The 15,728-nt window shown below is 47.1% G+C and overlaps 1 protein-coding gene and 1 long non-coding RNA gene across 3 annotated transcripts in view; one reads left to right on the top strand and one right to left on the bottom strand.

Moving 5' to 3' along the window:
- Positions 1–15,728, bottom strand: part of LOC116787342 — a 135,001-nt gene that overhangs the window by 3,403 nt on the left and 115,870 nt on the right. The window contains exons 13-14 of one of the 2 annotated variants that reach the window (XR_004357256.1): positions 8,837–8,983; positions 718–866 (exon numbers count right to left, since the gene is read on the bottom strand). This is a non-coding gene — a long non-coding RNA (uncharacterized LOC116787342). Of the gene's footprint in view, positions 1–717; positions 867–4,675; positions 8,762–8,836; positions 8,984–15,728 lie in introns of those variants that run through there. The other variant, XR_004357257.1, reaches the window with a different exon arrangement.
- WNT7B (Wnt family member 7B) overlaps positions 1–15,728 on the top strand; it is a 78,528-nt gene that overhangs the window by 9,036 nt on the left and 53,764 nt on the right. The window lies entirely within an intron of this gene.

The raw sequence follows: 15,728 nt of genomic DNA, 5'->3' as shown, positions 1-15,728 counted from the left end.
CACAAAACTTTCCACATTAAAGTTACATTGTAGTCGGATGACTCAGGGTGAGAAATTCAAGGGGAATGAAGAGGAAGGGGAACATTCCTGAATCAGACCTGTTGTGCTGAGCCTTAAGGAAGAGGAGGATTTTGCTGGATGGAGAAGAGCACTGCTGTACAGCACAGTGAGCAAGGAGCAAAGGATGGGGCTTAAATCTCTTCCCTGCTGCTCTGGACTAGTGCTAAATTCGTCAGGATAACGTCAAACCCAGTGGACTTGGACGCTATCAAGAAGGCTGAGGGTGGGAGTGCAAATAAATGTGGTGTCATCTGATTCACAGTAAATTCCTTTTTCTCCGCTCCCATGGCCTAAAGGGTACATCAACCAGTTTTACAGTTTTTGGTTGTTTTGTTTTTTTTTTTATTTTATTGGCACCTCTTATCACAGTATCTGAGCACTGCCCATAATAATTAGATTGGCACATCCCTAGTAGGCTTCCTGGAGTCTTTTGTTCCTCTGCTTTTTCTGTCTCTGGGGAGCTTTGCCCAGCATAGGTGCTTCTGAGGGGAGGGATGGGGTCAGGTTATTGTTGTTAATGTCACTCTGGTTATGGTGTAAAAGATGTATCAAAGAGGAAGTTCTTGCACTGTGACCTAAAGGTCATCAGGCTCTGGATTAGGCTAATCTCTGAAAGTTTGTTCCCCAGACAGATCCTTTCGACCGAGAGTAACTTACCTCTAGGCACAGAGCTTTGTCTGGTGTTTTATGATCTTCCTTCTTCCAGAGAACTCAACTGCCCTGGCAGAGAGAGAGGTTTGGTCTGGCTTGTCTTGCTGGGCCCTGATCCACTAATTGCTGTGTGGAGGTCAGGCTTCACCCTTGACCTGGGGAAGAAGGAGAGCAGGGAAGAGAGAAGGACCTGCCTGCTGAGGCAACATGCATGGCACAGCCTCAGCCCAATGTGTGCCGGGCACTGGGATGTCAGTCTGCTGTTCTCATGGGCAGAGCACTCTGCAAGATGTAAAGCCTCTGTCTCACTTTGGCCTTATCCTCTTTTTGGAGAAAAATTGCCAGTCAAGCAATTTTCCAGGCTCGTCCATCTGTTTGGGACTCTTGCAGGCTGCTGGAGAGCAGCAAGTTCGGGGACGTGCATGAAGCAGTAACACAGAATGCAAGCTGTGCAGAGGGTGTGGGGTGCTGGACAGGACTCAGCAATACCAGCTTGCTCCTTGCTTTGGAACCCCCAAACACAGACATGCTTCTGAGCAGAGTCTGGGCACCCTCCTGGTGTAAATACTCACTTTGAAGGAATGCACCCGAGAGGAGCATGTATGCCTGGCCCTCTGTGCTCCTCTGCTGTCCCCACCCCAGCTGCACAGCGTGTGAAGCCAATTCCCCAGCAACAAGACTTGGCAGGTGGCACCTGATGAGATAATTGTGCCCCTGGGACATTAGGAGGCATGAGGTGCAGCCAGGTGCTCCTGATCTGTCCATGGGTGTGATTTCTGTGGTAACCACACCCTCAAGTGTTGCCTTACTGCAATTAGGAAATTTGTTCAGTTTGGGTCAAGTACTTCTATTAAGGTGCTCTTCACATCTAACGTGTGTTGGCATGGCAGGAGCATGTGGATGTCCAGGGTCAGGCAGTGGCCTCGGCTGAGTGGTGTTCCTCCAGCCAACAGGGAAGAGATCCTACTTCTCAGCACCTTGATCTCTGCTTGTTGCCAAATCTGGGCCTTCCCTTGCTGCAAACCCACTGATCTGAGCATTAACTCAGGTGTAAATAATGAAATCACTCCCTTAGATGAGATGCTCCATTTTGGCTGTCACAGATGAGGAACCTTTTAGCAGCTTGCCACTTTTGCTTCCTGGGATTTCTATTTTGCAAGAAGTGCTTTAAAAACTCACACATATGAGGGCTGTGCTGCAGGAGAGATCACATGACAGTTCCTTTCCATAGGTTGAAGATGCCTTGCTGTTCCAGGTTGCCTTGCACTGCAGCCTTGCTGTCAGTGTGGAAGGTGGTGTTAAATCAGCCTAATAGTGAAAAATACCAGTCAGATACTCACCCCTTCTTATGAAAGACTTGGTGCAACAAGGTCCAGCAGACACTGAGGTGCCCTGGCTGTCATGGAGGTGAATAGGAAAAAAGGGGGGCCTCGAGTGAATTGCAGAGTTTGTTCCCCATGACTTTCCTTGGGCACAGCTCTCATTGCTTGCCATGTTTGCTGCACTGCTCTAAGAGGCATGAAATGAAACAGCCCAGAAGGGGCTTGAGGTTCTGCCAAAATCTTGCTGTGACTTTGGGGCAGCCTTTCCTGCCTGTGTGCAGGAAAATTCTTCCAGCATTCCCTGCTGGATCTGCAAGCAGGGCAAGATCCCTCTGTGCCTTCACACAGGCAAGCATGTACAAAGCTTGTGCCATTTGCCCTTCTCACAGCCAGCCCAGGTGCTGCCCAAAGTTCCGCTTTAAACTTTGGCTCCACCCTAACATTGCCTGAATAACTGCAGGGTTTAGCTCACAATATTTTGTTAGGGGAGTGCTGTTTATTAGAAAGAAGGAACAATGTATTCTACCTCTCCAAAAATGAAAACCCCTTTCAGCACTGACAAAAGCCCTGCTTTTCTTCATATTGCCCAAATAGGACTTTTTGATGTGTATCAGATCTTTGCTTACGTGGTAGTTGCCATTGTACACCTAACTAGAAATCAGCTTTAGCTTTCTGACAATAGCTGGCACAGATTAGGTTCACTCTAAGACATCTTGTGAGATAATTAAAGTGATGACTGATAACATAGCACAGCAAAAGGAATGTTTCTTGAAGCAGAGCTGCTCTACAGGTTGCTTGTGTGCACTTTGTTAAGCGCAGCCCAGGCACAATTATCCTGACTTTGATGAATTCCCAGAAATTAATCTGGCATCTTATTTTTTTGAGAATAAATCCTGAAATTCTCTCAGTTTCTGTCTCCTTTTTAAATTAAATGCATGTACACGAATATGCTGCTTAGGAAGGGTGCCTGAATCACAGCCCTGGAAAATGAATTCCTCTCCTTACCCACAAAACCAGCAGAGCACAAGCAGAGGGTGTGTGAGCTTCCCCACTCCACCCCATCCCTGTGTCTCATCCATGACCTAGAGGGGCAACCTCTAGCTAGGCAGAAGCGGGTGGCTCAGTCTCTGTACTTATTTAATCCTTGGCCAACCTGCCAGGGCTGCCAAAGAGGGTGCCAATTGTGGTGGTGGTTTCTGTGATGTGGATAGTCGTCCACTGGGAACTGGATTAAGACCATCAGCTCATTTCAAATACTCTAGGCCACAAAGCATCTGCCAAATGGTAACCATTTTTTTGGTCACTACTGACTTGGGTCATGTTTGGACCAGCGATGAAAGGCTCTGTATCCCAATACCAACCCCCTGAGCCATACAGTTTCCCGGAATAAGTTTTTTTTAAGAAGGGAAACATTATTTTTTGTCCTAGATTCTACTTTGATCAGCTGATTTTTAATGTGCACATTGGTACTTCAAGGTGCATAATTTTCATTACTTGATTGTAGAGGGCTTAGAGGCTGGGAAGGATTTTGGAAGATGGCAGGTGGCAGACCCATGTGGTGTGGTCCAAAATGAGCTCTCAGAGATAGTGGTTACACACTCTGGTACCCCAGAGGGCTCCATATTTAGACCTAAAATTGATCTTACACCTCCAAATTTATCCCATAGTCCCTCAGGAGAGAAACTGCCATTAAAACTGAAGATCATATTCTCCTTTGCTCTTGTTCTTTTGGCAATAGCCAGTGATCTGTGTCCGATCTGTGGCATCAGCCACCTTTGCTGGCAGCTCTTCCAGCAGCTGTTCGTGTTGTCAGTGGTGTCTGTGGAACCCACCACAAACTTCTGTGCATGCCCAGCAGCACCCCGAGGTGCTGGGAGGTGACATTTCTCAGCTGCTGCAGAACTGCGGGAGGCAGAGACTAAATCCTTTTCCTAAAATCCCACAGCCCAGCAGGGCAGGGAAGTGGAGGATACTGAGGGTGAGCAGCACACTGTCAGCCTGCTGTAGGAAAACCTTTCTGGCCTTTCCCAGGTGATGTGTAGCCATGCAATATTGCCACCAGCTCTCTCCTGAGCTGAAGCAATTCCTCAGAGGTGACTGGATTTGTCTTTCTTGGGAGTGATTTGCATTTAGCACAAAGGCTCTACTTTGATTGCATTAGTTCCTCAGAACAGGGAGTCACCTGCCTCCTCCTTCCCCATTGCACGTGGGAGTGACACATGCTGGGACACTGAAGGAGTGACTTATAATGACAGAAAATTCTCAGCTAATCCATTTCAGCTATGGATATTCAGAGCAACAGATGGAGGAAAAAATGATGGTATTGATTGATGGTACTGTGAGTCTGGGGTAGGATCTGCTTTCTCTCACACAGACATGTCAGAGGCATCTTACCAGTAGATATCTCACAGTGATTTATTGGTCTTGGACTGTGAAATATATATTTCATATTACCTTTTATTTTGTTTAAAATAAGAAAAAAATATTTTATTCAATGTATCCTTCTGCTGTGAATACTTTCTGTCAAAAGAAATAGAAGAAAATAGAGAAAGTGGGGAAGAAATTGTGTTTAGAAGATTATATGTAGTCATATAGATGTGCACAGAAATAGTGTTTTTGTTTTTGTTTTTGTTTTTTTTTTTAAAAAGTGTGTCTCTACAAAGCTCTCTTGAGTTTTTCTGCTTATTTGGATCCCTTTATGAATAGTTTCTCTTTCCAGAGTAGAAACTTCCCTTTCAATAGCAGCTGAGGCTTAAATTCAAGAGAACACATGGAGAACTGGAAGCATACAGGCTTGTAGTTACATGCATATATTTAAGCAGATCACATCCCACATGTAGAAAACACAGGACATAGAAAATGCCCAGCATCCTTGTGTGTTCCCTGGGTGCAAAGGAATTCCAACTCATGCTTAACTTTCCTAAACCGAGCTCTAAATTTGGGTGACAGCTCTCAATTTTACTTTTTCACTTCCAAAAACCCACGAAAAGTGAGCTGAAAATGTACAGTGCCAGAGAAATCTCAGTCTGAGACACGTGAGTTTATGTAAGTCAGTCAGGTTTTTCCTTTCAGCCTTTGACTGTGTGTGAAGACCAAGCCTCAGGTCCCAGGAGTTTTCAGGAGGGAGGTGATGAGGAGCGATGGGTGGCAAGGCAGGGACAACCAGGGAAGGGCCCGTGTGTTCCCCAGGGAGAAGGGAATGGAGAGAAGGGAGGAGTGGAAAAGCCCAGTGGGAAGGTGAGGAGGGGAAGGGTCCCGACAACTGCAAGGAAGAAGGTGAGAAGTCATGGAAGCCTGGAAAAGAGGGAGCTGGAGAATGAAACAGGCTTTAGGATGGTTCCACAGATGGAGGCAGTTCTTGGGAGGTTCAGCATTGACCTGCATCGCAGTTCAACCTGTCCTGTCGGTCCAAGCCATCACTTGGTCAGAAGCTTAATGACCTGAGAGCAGCTTCTTTGGCACTCAGCATGAGGTCAGAGCCTGGAGAGCAGCATCCCCTGGAGCCAGGAGGCGAGTGCAGCGTCAGGAAGCTGGGTCAGAAGCAGAGCTGCCCAGGACACCGCGCTGTGCCCAGGCACAGCCACACGCTGTGGGCCCGGCGTGTGCCCAGGCAGGGTGTGACTGCCCATCCCTGGCTGGGGAGAGGCACCACAAAGCACAGAGCACAGCTCACAGCTGGCTGGCTGCAGCAGAGGGTGATCCCCTCTTTGAGGGGGTGCAGGAGAGGGAATGTAAAGGAGGTAAGAGACAAAGCCCAGTTTACATCAGGACTGAGAATCTGGCTTTGGAAGAAGATTTTCTGCATGGTTGCTCCACATAAATTGTGCTTAGCTCTACAATTGCAGGATTTTGAGGTCTCTGATGAGGCTCTTGAATTGTCCTAAGGGAAATTTTGCTATTTAGGATCCCAACATGCCACCATCCACAAAACAGAAAGCCTTACGTGGGCACAAAGTTTAGAGATTCAGAAATAGTGTAATACTAATGGTCTAAAGGGACAGGGATTAAAGGCTGTCTTTACAGGATTTAATTTGTGAGTATGGGGTAAAAGTGCTGTTTGGCTTGAGAGTCCACAACCAGAGTGTGCAATGGCAATACATAATATTGCAATTCATTGGTGACAGCCAGTGCTGTGTAACACTGTGTGCGAGGCTGAGCTCAGAGAGTCACTGCTGAGGGTATGCTCAGCTTTTCCTTCCTCTAGAGCATGAATTCATTTCAAAAGCCAAGCTTTCAGGGGGTATAGCATTGTTTGTGTGCAGCCAAACCACGCGGGATTTTCTTCCCAAATTAAATTCAGCTCTTTTCTTGCCATCTTTAGAACTAACTCTTTTCAATATTTCAGCTGACTGAGATCCAGTTTTAAAAATATATATAGGAGCCTTTGCTTGGCACAGAATAGAAACCCTGGCTTTTATAGCATCCATGCACTACCAGGGTCTAGTTTATTATTTGTAAAGTATTTCTGGGATATATCTTTCTTTATATAAAAGTAAGCCCAGTACCATGCATATCTCACATCTCTCCTCTTGTTTTCTTCATGGACACAAATACATATAAAGGTTTTATAAGGTACAGAAGGACTTCAGAGAAGGTACTTTATGAGTGGTTTGGGGATCTTCTTTTGAGCTTTGCTTAGAGTTGTCTTTCCAAAGTTGCACAGTTTTGGTCGGGATCGGTGCCTCATGCACAGATAATGATTTCAGTGTATCCAAGCCTGATTTCTCAGTGTTTTACTCAGCAGTTTTCACTATGGATCTGTACGTGCAGACCTGAGACCAAGCAAAGGTTAACATAAACTGGCTACTGTATCTCATCTTTCTCAGGACCTCAGATAAGCTCCCGGAGATGAACAGAGCAAGGCTGGCATCTGACGTGAGCTCTCTTATCAAACTAATCTCGGTGTAGCTGTGCCAGTTTCAGTCTCTTGTCATACAAATTTTTTCTCCCTCTCCTCTATTCCCTCCAGTATTTTTTCCAAGATAAAATGATTAAGGAAGAAAAGAATTGATAGATAAACACATGAAACTGAGAGGAGGCTCAGAAACCAGCTATGATTCCTGTTGGTGGATTCTACTATTTGGAATAAACTATAAGTCCCATGCTTTCCCTGAGATGCGAATCCCAAATTGTACCTCCCAGGGACCAGGAAGCACTTGGCAAACACCTGGAGCTAGCTCACATGTTCAGCAGCACATGCAGGCACACACATGCAGTCGCCCAGGCAGGAGAGTAAATGCTGGCTCCAGTGCTTCCAAGCTGAGAACACATATCTGGGCAGACATAGGTTATTATGACTCTGGACAGCAAACCACAAAGGCATTCAAAGAATCACCACCACAACATTTTGCAGAATATTATTACAACTGTCACTAGCAGTTCTGTCAGAAATCTGGAAATTGCAAAGGACAAAAATTTAACTACTGAGGAGCAGGGAATTCTCAAAAAACGTCCGTCGGTGTGCTGGCACCTTTGGCCAGACAGGAAAGTGCTGGGCTGTGCTGCTAAAGATCCTGTGGAGTAATGGGGGAAAGAAATGTCAGAATGACACTTGTGTAACCCTGAGTGATACTCACCTCTTGTGTACCCCTCTTTCTTTAAGATCCTAATGCATCCTCGTTAGTGCTGTCATGTCTGTGTTGCACCACCTCTGGGGCTGGACTAGCTTCAAGGACTAACTTGAACACTTCAAAATCTCCAGTCTCATTAAAGCTGTGACTTTGGAAACAAGTTTGAGTTTTATGAGGGAGAAAATAAATGGAGCTTTGCTCATCTGCCCTTTACCTGCACCAGCAAAACGTGCCACGGCAATATTGCAGTGAAATTATATCTCTGAAGCCACACAAGACATCTGGTTGGGCATGACCTCTTGTGCTGTTTAAAAACTTCTTTTGTGCATTTATATGTGCTGATATAAAAAACATGGTATTTTGTGTTGCAGCATGAATCCTTTCCCTGTGCTTCCTTAATGCAAGAGGAGGTCAGAGGAGAAGCAGAGATTTGCACACAAGGATCTGAAAGTTCTGGAGCTTGGGCAGCTTCCATAGGAAGGGGTTTTGGTGGCTTGAGCCCTTAGGATATCTTCTAGACAGGAGGTGGAGTAGGGCTGTTATGCAAAGGTGCAGAACTTGAATTCCTTCCTTAAGTCCTATATCAGCAATGGCTCTGAGGAACCTTCTCCCTGCTGCATCCTTTTCAGATGCTATTTCATCCCAAAGTGATCCATAAGCAAATCTCCTAAAAGCTCCTGGTCACATTGTCAGGAGTGAAATGAGCAGGCACACTGACTGCCATTCCAGAGATTTCAGGAAAAGCAGATGTGTGGCACGAGCTGGGCAGCTCACATTTCTGGGAGCTGAGGCTCCAGGCTCCTGGCAGGCTGAGGGGAGCAGCGAGCTCACAGGGGTCTGTGTGTGGAAGGGCTGAGGAGCTCGTTCCGGAGCCGCGGGACGGGAGCGGGGCTGCGGCTCTGGCAGCGAGCGGGGACATGTTGGTGCAGCTGGCCCCGGTTCTGTCTGTGGGAGAGCCGTGGGTACAGTGCTGCTGGGTGTGTGTGAGCTGCTGGCAGCAAAGCCTTGTTGCCTCTGTCATCAGGTATTCCAGGGATGGCTTTCTTGGAGCCCCACACGCGGCACAAGGAGACCCTGTGGGTGCTCCTGTGTGCTGGGATGGATTGCAGCCAGAGTGATGCTCAGAGGTACCTGCCTTCACTTTTCTCCTGGGATGCCCTGTACAGAAAAAGGGTTTATCCTGGTAATACCTGAGAGTTATGTAACATTATTTTTGCTGCTGGTCACACCCACCTCCCTCCAAAGCCAAATGTCTTTAATCCTGACAGCTCAGGGTCTTGTCTGTAATACAGCACTGGCACTGTGGAGGTGTGAAAGTGTCCAGTTGTGCAAAATCCTTTTGGTTGGCGCTGCCCTGATGACTTGGAACTTGATGTAGATCTGGAAACCAAAGTTCAACATCAGTTTGACAGGACAAGAGGTCCTCAAGCTGTGCCGAGGGAGGTTCAGGTTGGACATCAGGAAGAATTTCTTCATAGAAGGGGTTGTCAAGCATTGGAAGGGGCTGTCCAGGCAGGTGGTGGAGTCTCCCTCCACCCCTGGAGGTGTCCAAGGAAGGACTGGACATGTCACTCAGTGCTCTGGGCTGGGGGACAAGGTGGGGATCCAGCACAGGGTGGACTTGATGACCTGGGAGGTCTTTTCCAACCTAAAGGAACCTGTGAGCACGTCCTCCCACTTTTGTCCCAGAGCTGGATGGGATATTTTGTTATCTAGTGGAGTTATTTGCAAGCAAGAGAAAATGCAATTGTATTTTTCCAAGTCTGAAAAGCCTCCTAAGCTACAGACCATGGGGCAAATGAGAATGTGTTGGGCCAGGGGCATTTCTTAGGCAACCTCAGGCCACTACCTACATGAAAGTGTGGATTGCCCCGGAGTCAGTGTGGTCCTATAAGGCCTGGAAATGCACAGAAGACAATTCCTAGCTCCTCAGGGGCACAGCATAAATGACTTGGGAGACACTATGCATGAAGCCTGTCAGTCCCCAAGGCTGGCTGTCCTGCCTGACGTAGGAGATGCCGCTTCTGGGGAAATATGTTTACGTATGTGCTAGTGGTTTCCTAACTGCTGCTTGGCTTTGGGGCTTCAGAAGTGGCTCCAGCAAGCCTGGGCTAATGTGCTGAGAGCAGGAGAGGCGCAGGATCAGTAAGGCAGGAGGATTTCTGCAGCTCACCAGCTGATATCCCCACAGGCTGAGGGCCACCAGTGTCTGTGCTGAGCACAGCACTCTCCTGTGCTGGGTTCCAGCCTAGCTCGGCTCAGCAGGAGGCTGCCTGGCGTTTTGTGGCCTAATTTCACCAAAATGCTTGAGGCTGGGAGTATCCCACTGGCTCTGGTTTGAACTCAGTGGGAGTACACTCATGTTTAAAACCTTCCACACACACTTTTGAGCATGTCCAAAGCCTGTGTGCTCCATGGGGTGAGTACTGAAGAAGGGCTGAGTGCCACCAGCAGCCACTGGTGACGTGTGTGCTTTGGTCACAGCCTGCTCCCCTGGGTGGGCAGTTGCTTCACCAGACTGTTTTCAGTTACATTTTTTTCCTGACCAGGGATGTTTAGTTTGTCCCTTTGCTTTGAGACCTTTGCTTGGAGAGTTTGTGTTGTTTTTTCAGAGCTGCCTTTAACGCAGGAGCTCAGACCTCTCTGGGGAATCTGCCTGACACCATCAAAGTTGAGAGGGGCAAAACAGGGAACATGTGAATGTGTAATGTCACGTAATGTCCAAAGGAGGTATTAGCTCTTTAGGAAGTCAGACTGTTCTGTGCTGGACATTTTCTTTGGAAAATTTGGGTGCTGGATGGATTTCATTATCTGCCTCTGATGCCATCCTTAGCACTGACAAAATGTTACTGAAGGTAAGAACATTCCTTTGCTCTCGTGTGTGCTTTTGCCTGTATATCCAGCCATAGACACACACATTCCCTGGCTATGCATACAGCCTGGTTCCCTTTCTCTTCTCACAGAGGTGCCCCCAGCCACCTCAGCACCCTGTACACAGAGGTGTGGTGTGACCCAGTACTCGTGGTCTCCTCCAGCTCTGCTCCAGGGATGGCCACTCCAACCCCAGCATTGTCCTGTCCCATTCACTGTCAATAAATACATCTGCTATGTATTTATTTTAAGCTGGGCTCTGCAGCTGCCCACACAAACTATCTTCTAGCAGTGTCAGTCACCAGCACCTCTGGGGCTCATCAACCACCACCCATGCCCTGGTCCAGCAGGGAAGGAAAGGGGAAAAGCTGTGCACAGGCAAGGCCCTGCACAGGACAGGGACATTAGGACAACAGTCATGAGTGCAGCTACCAACCCTGGTTTCCTGTTATACTTATTGCCAGTGAGAACAGTAATATCTTTGGAATCCCCAGAGACTTGTAGACTTAAAGGGACTTTGGCTCAGCTCACCTTTGTTTGATACAGTTATTTGCTTTAATGGTGTGAGTCAAATTACTCCAGTTCCCTCCTAGTTTGAGACACAGCTGATGGAAGGGGAGTGTGTAGAGGTTGCAGTGGGAGGGAGGAAGAGGGAATAGTCTCCCTTGAATGCAAATAAATGCTACCACTTCTGCTAATTGCATAAAAATGAAAAGCTTAGCCATAAATGGGAGTGCAAGTCTGAGATTACTTGACAGCGCTGTTATTCAAATGCAGAATGCTGCATGGAGCAGATAGAGAGGAGCTTAGGGTTGGAAAAGGCTCTTATCTTCACTTGTGAAACACCATGTATGACAAGTCATCCCCAGCCTAGGAAAGGAAGATTAGTGCACTCCACCAGCACTGAAAGGCATGGACACCAGAGACTGTGGAGCCATAGGGACCCTGATCTGTGGAGAACTGGCACCTCAGTCTGGTCATAGCTCAGACCCCTTTTCCATGGAACATCCAAAACCCACCTGTCTGTCATGTCCTCATGAACATGTAAAGTACTCTTTTTGCTATGAGTACTGTCTCCCAGTGCAATTAATCTAGTGGAAAGGCTCCTGCTGCTTTCACTCAGCTTTGGATCCAGCCCAGGAGGGGCTGATAAGGCATGGGGAGCGTTCCTGCGTGGCCCTGGAGCACAGCAGATATTGCTGCTCGGGTTTGGCAGCTCCTGCTAAAGCCAGGGCATACCAGAGTGGCTCCTCAGAGATGACTCGCTGTGCAGTGGCAGAAAATTGGCCTCAGTGTTAAAAATCCAGAGTTGTTTTCCAAGTCAACTGGAATACATATTTGTGTGTCGGATTTTTCCTTTGAAAAGTTCGCTCTGCGGAAACCGCAATTGCCCCACGATTAGAGGTGAACAAAGAGAGGCACAAAGAGCCGTGAAAGGCAGCGACGTGTTGCAATCCATCTGAATGTTTGTCTGCAGCAACACGCAGAGGTGGACTAATGCAACCAAACGTAGGCAATGAGGAGAGGTTCCCAAGTGAGGAGTCTGGTCTCCCTGGGTGCCTCCTGCAGTTAATGGAGACATGGGCAGGTCCATGGGTAGTTCAATCCACCTCCGTCCTGAATCATCCTGGGAGGTGGCTGGCTCTTTCCTGGATGGTGCAGGGAACCCGGGGCACATGGTTGCTTCCCTCAGGCACATCTGGCAGCACTGAACAGCACAGGAAACAGGGGCCAGGGAAGAAGTCTATCAGGGTATTCCATGATTCTGTGAAAAATCTTTGTTTAATTCCCAACAAAATAATTTAGACCTAGCCTGGCTGCCTGAGTGCTGAGATGCAAGAGTTAGAAGAGAGCAACTGGGATGCCAAAGAGGCAGAGGACCAAACTCTGCTCTGTGCCTGTGATCCCATCACACACAAGGAACCCAAGCAGTATGAGGGAAAATGCAGGAATGTCGGTCTCTGTGTTGCATGGATTTTTGGGTGGCTGACCTGGAGCTATAAAAGCCCCTCATAAATTGAAATAGTGTGGAGGTGCTGCAGCAGTGACATCCTTCTTCAGGCTGCTGGACTAAGAAGGGTAACAACATTGATAGATAGCAACAGTTCCTTGAAAGTGGGATAGGGGATCAAATCCTGAGCTGGAAGGGACCACAAGGATCATCCAGTCCAACCCCTGGCCCTGCACAGACACCCCAATAATCCCACCCTGTCCCTGAGAGCGTTGTCCAAACCCTCCTGGAGCTCTGGCAGCCTTGGTGCTGTGCCCACTGCCCTGGGGAGCCTGGGCAGTGCCAACCACCCTCTGGGGGAAGAACCTTTCCCTGAGATCCAACCTGACCCTCCCTGGCACAGGGGAGACTTACACCAACCCACTGCTGTTCCTGAGGCAAAACAGCTTCTCAGCCTTTGTTTTGGGCTATGAAGGTACAGGTGAGAGGGGAGCAGAGCAAAGATGTTTTCTGACACAGGGAAGGGGTTTGGCAGCAGTTTGGGGAGAGGTAACACAATCTCTGGAGCTGCCAACGTGTGCTCAGGACTTCCAGGCAGCGAGGGTGAGTCACAGGGAGGGACAGAGAGAGAGAAAGAGAAACGAGCTCAAATCTGGGAAGGTAGAGAGTGTGGGCGGAAGGCAATTACCACGAGAGAGCAAAGGGCTGCTGAGTGAGTCAATCGAATCCTATAGATACCAACACTTATCATAAATACCGAAGAGGTTTTAGCAACTGCTAATTCTCAGAAAGTCATAAATGAGAACTGTTTCCTGTGGTCAGAAGGAGCAGAGAAGGCGACGTGAGTGGAGGAGCAGGAGATGTGAGGCCTGTGAGTGCAGGGGCAGGGGTATTGCGGGGATGACATAATGGAACCCGGATCAGCAGCAATTCTGTGGCATGGGCAGCAGGAGCAGATGATTAGCCTTTCCAGAAAGATGCTGTGTTGTTTTTCCCGGTAATATCTTATTAAATGGGTGCTAGAATGCATGAACAATACAAGAAAAACCCTTCTTATTCTAGTGGCTTTTCTTTCCATAACTCAGTAACTACTGCCCATAAAGCATTGCAAGATACTTTTTTTTTAAAGAGCTACTTCATTTTGGTGTGTGTCTTGCTTGCTTTGGTTTTCAGGTGGCACTGAATGTGAGGTTTGCAATCTGTGCAGAAATATTTTTCACTCTGAAAGTTTCTTTCTTGGGAGCTCAGTCAAAGCAGAGACCACTGTTGACTGCTTTTAATTCCCAACATTATCTCTTACAAGGGTAGGCCCTGTGGGGGTGCAATACCCTGTCAATGCTTCATTTATCTTCTTTCTTCAGCAAATGCACTGAAGGGTGAAGGAAATGATAAGCGTTATAACTATCTTCTTACTCAGCTCTTGGATTTTAGTAACAAAAGAAACCTTGTGAAATAAAAAAGGTAGAAGTGCATCTTTGAAGGTAAGGCAGCAAAATAATTTCTAGGATAATGCAGTTTTCTCTGACCCTTTTAAAATGTTATAAAGCCCAAACTTTGGGCATTCCCAACATTCAGAAGTGATTTTTTCCCCTTATTTGAAGGACAGAATGCACTGAATTTCAAATGTAGTTGTCAATAATTGACCTAAACCGTTTCAAGAATTCCACTTACACGTGAACTGTAGCACTATTCAGAGTGGATATAAGGGTGAGAAACTGGGCCACAGATGTAAGCGAGGACTATACATACAACCCAGAGCAGGGAGAGAGAATTTTTATCTGCAATTATAGGAGGGATAGTTATGCATTTGATTTGGTGTCAAGACTTTTCCTGTTCTGTGACACAAAATTTCTGCCTCAGTAATTTCAGACGAGATAGTTCAGAAGAGGCTTAGAAAGAGGCTACGGAAAGAGATGCTGCCCTGACCTTCGTGACTGTTTGTCTCCTAATCTCCTGAGTGCTCTTGAACAGGAATTTGCAATTGGTATCAGAGTTGTGTCCAAATATGGCATTTGAAAGCTCCCAGTTTGGGTTTATAGTTATTTATTTTTTCCTGACAACTGCCAATGGATCCTGAGTGTGGCTCCCACCTAAGTGAGTGTGTGATCTTTAATTCACAGTCATGTTCCTATGGGATCCCTGCCTCAGGAGGGCACTCCCTGGGGCATTCCCTTCCAGTCACTTTGGGTTGGTAGGCTTTCCCCCAGGGGCTGTGTCTGAGCATGGGCTGCCTGGGAGGAGCAGAAGGGTCCTCTGGAACCCTTTTTTGAGTGTTGCTACGGAGAACTAATTTTCTTAAGTTAGTAGTAGCTACTCTCTGTATTTGGTTGCTTGATTCAGGTTCCCAGGATATGACTCGCTGAAATGGGGAACAATCCCAGCTGCAGAAGTGAGAAAGATCAGTGCTTCAGACAACAAACTAAAATTGTTTTGAGGGCTCGTGTCCTAAGTGTTGTCAAACTGAACCCCTTGGATCAATGAATACTTCATAGATCTTGCTGAATTTCTAAGGTGGGAGGAATCGTGTCTCCTCTCCTCAAAGGGGCATTATGGAATGATTTTTCTGTGATTCTCTCACACATTGCATAGATCATCACTATAAAAAAGCCAAGGTCAAGCTCAGAATTCATCAATAAAGAGGAGTTTGAAATGCTTATAAAGCCTGGGGCGTGCACAGTGAGCAAGGAGAAAGCAGGACAAAGCAGTTCCTCGGGAAGGGGGTGCATGCACCTGTGCACTAAGTGGAGGAGAGAGTCCTGGGGAAAAACCAGTTGTGTTGCTGTTGGCACTGCAGGCTGCACCACTGCCCACACAGGAGACAGGTGAATTCCAGTGTCATGGTCAGCCCTTGTTCTGGCATTTTCTGGCTTGCAAGTGCTTGACCTCATGACCTGCAAATGTTAGTGTGGAATTGCTTTCTATCAGTCAGTATTATGTGTCCTTATAGAGGTTTGAATGGGAAGACTGGCAGAATGAACTAGGACGTGAAACCCTGATGTAAATTATTTGGGTTCTTTTTCATTTTAAGGAACAGTTTATTTCATACTTGATTTTCTGAGGCTTCCTCTATGCTATATTATAGTGTATTGGCTCACTCACTTTTAAATCGCCAAGTTAATTGAAGCCTGTTAAATCCTGGAGTTTAACAGTTTGGCATTTTAGAGGCACTGCTCAAATCCATCCATCGCATTGCTCTAATGACTCTGGTATTTGGCTTATTGCACCCCTTTCATTTTGGAAGGCTAATCCTGCGAGTCTTACTCAAAATGAAGAGATACATCCACTTGGCCTGTTACACTGGAC

This window comes from Chiroxiphia lanceolata, chromosome 5 (assembly GCF_009829145.1).
Source record: "Chiroxiphia lanceolata isolate bChiLan1 chromosome 5, bChiLan1.pri, whole genome shotgun sequence".
Taxonomy (NCBI): Eukaryota; Metazoa; Chordata; class Aves; order Passeriformes; family Pipridae; genus Chiroxiphia; species Chiroxiphia lanceolata.
Note: the sequence above shows the minus strand (reverse complement) of the source record. Positions and strands in the feature narration are given on the sequence as shown.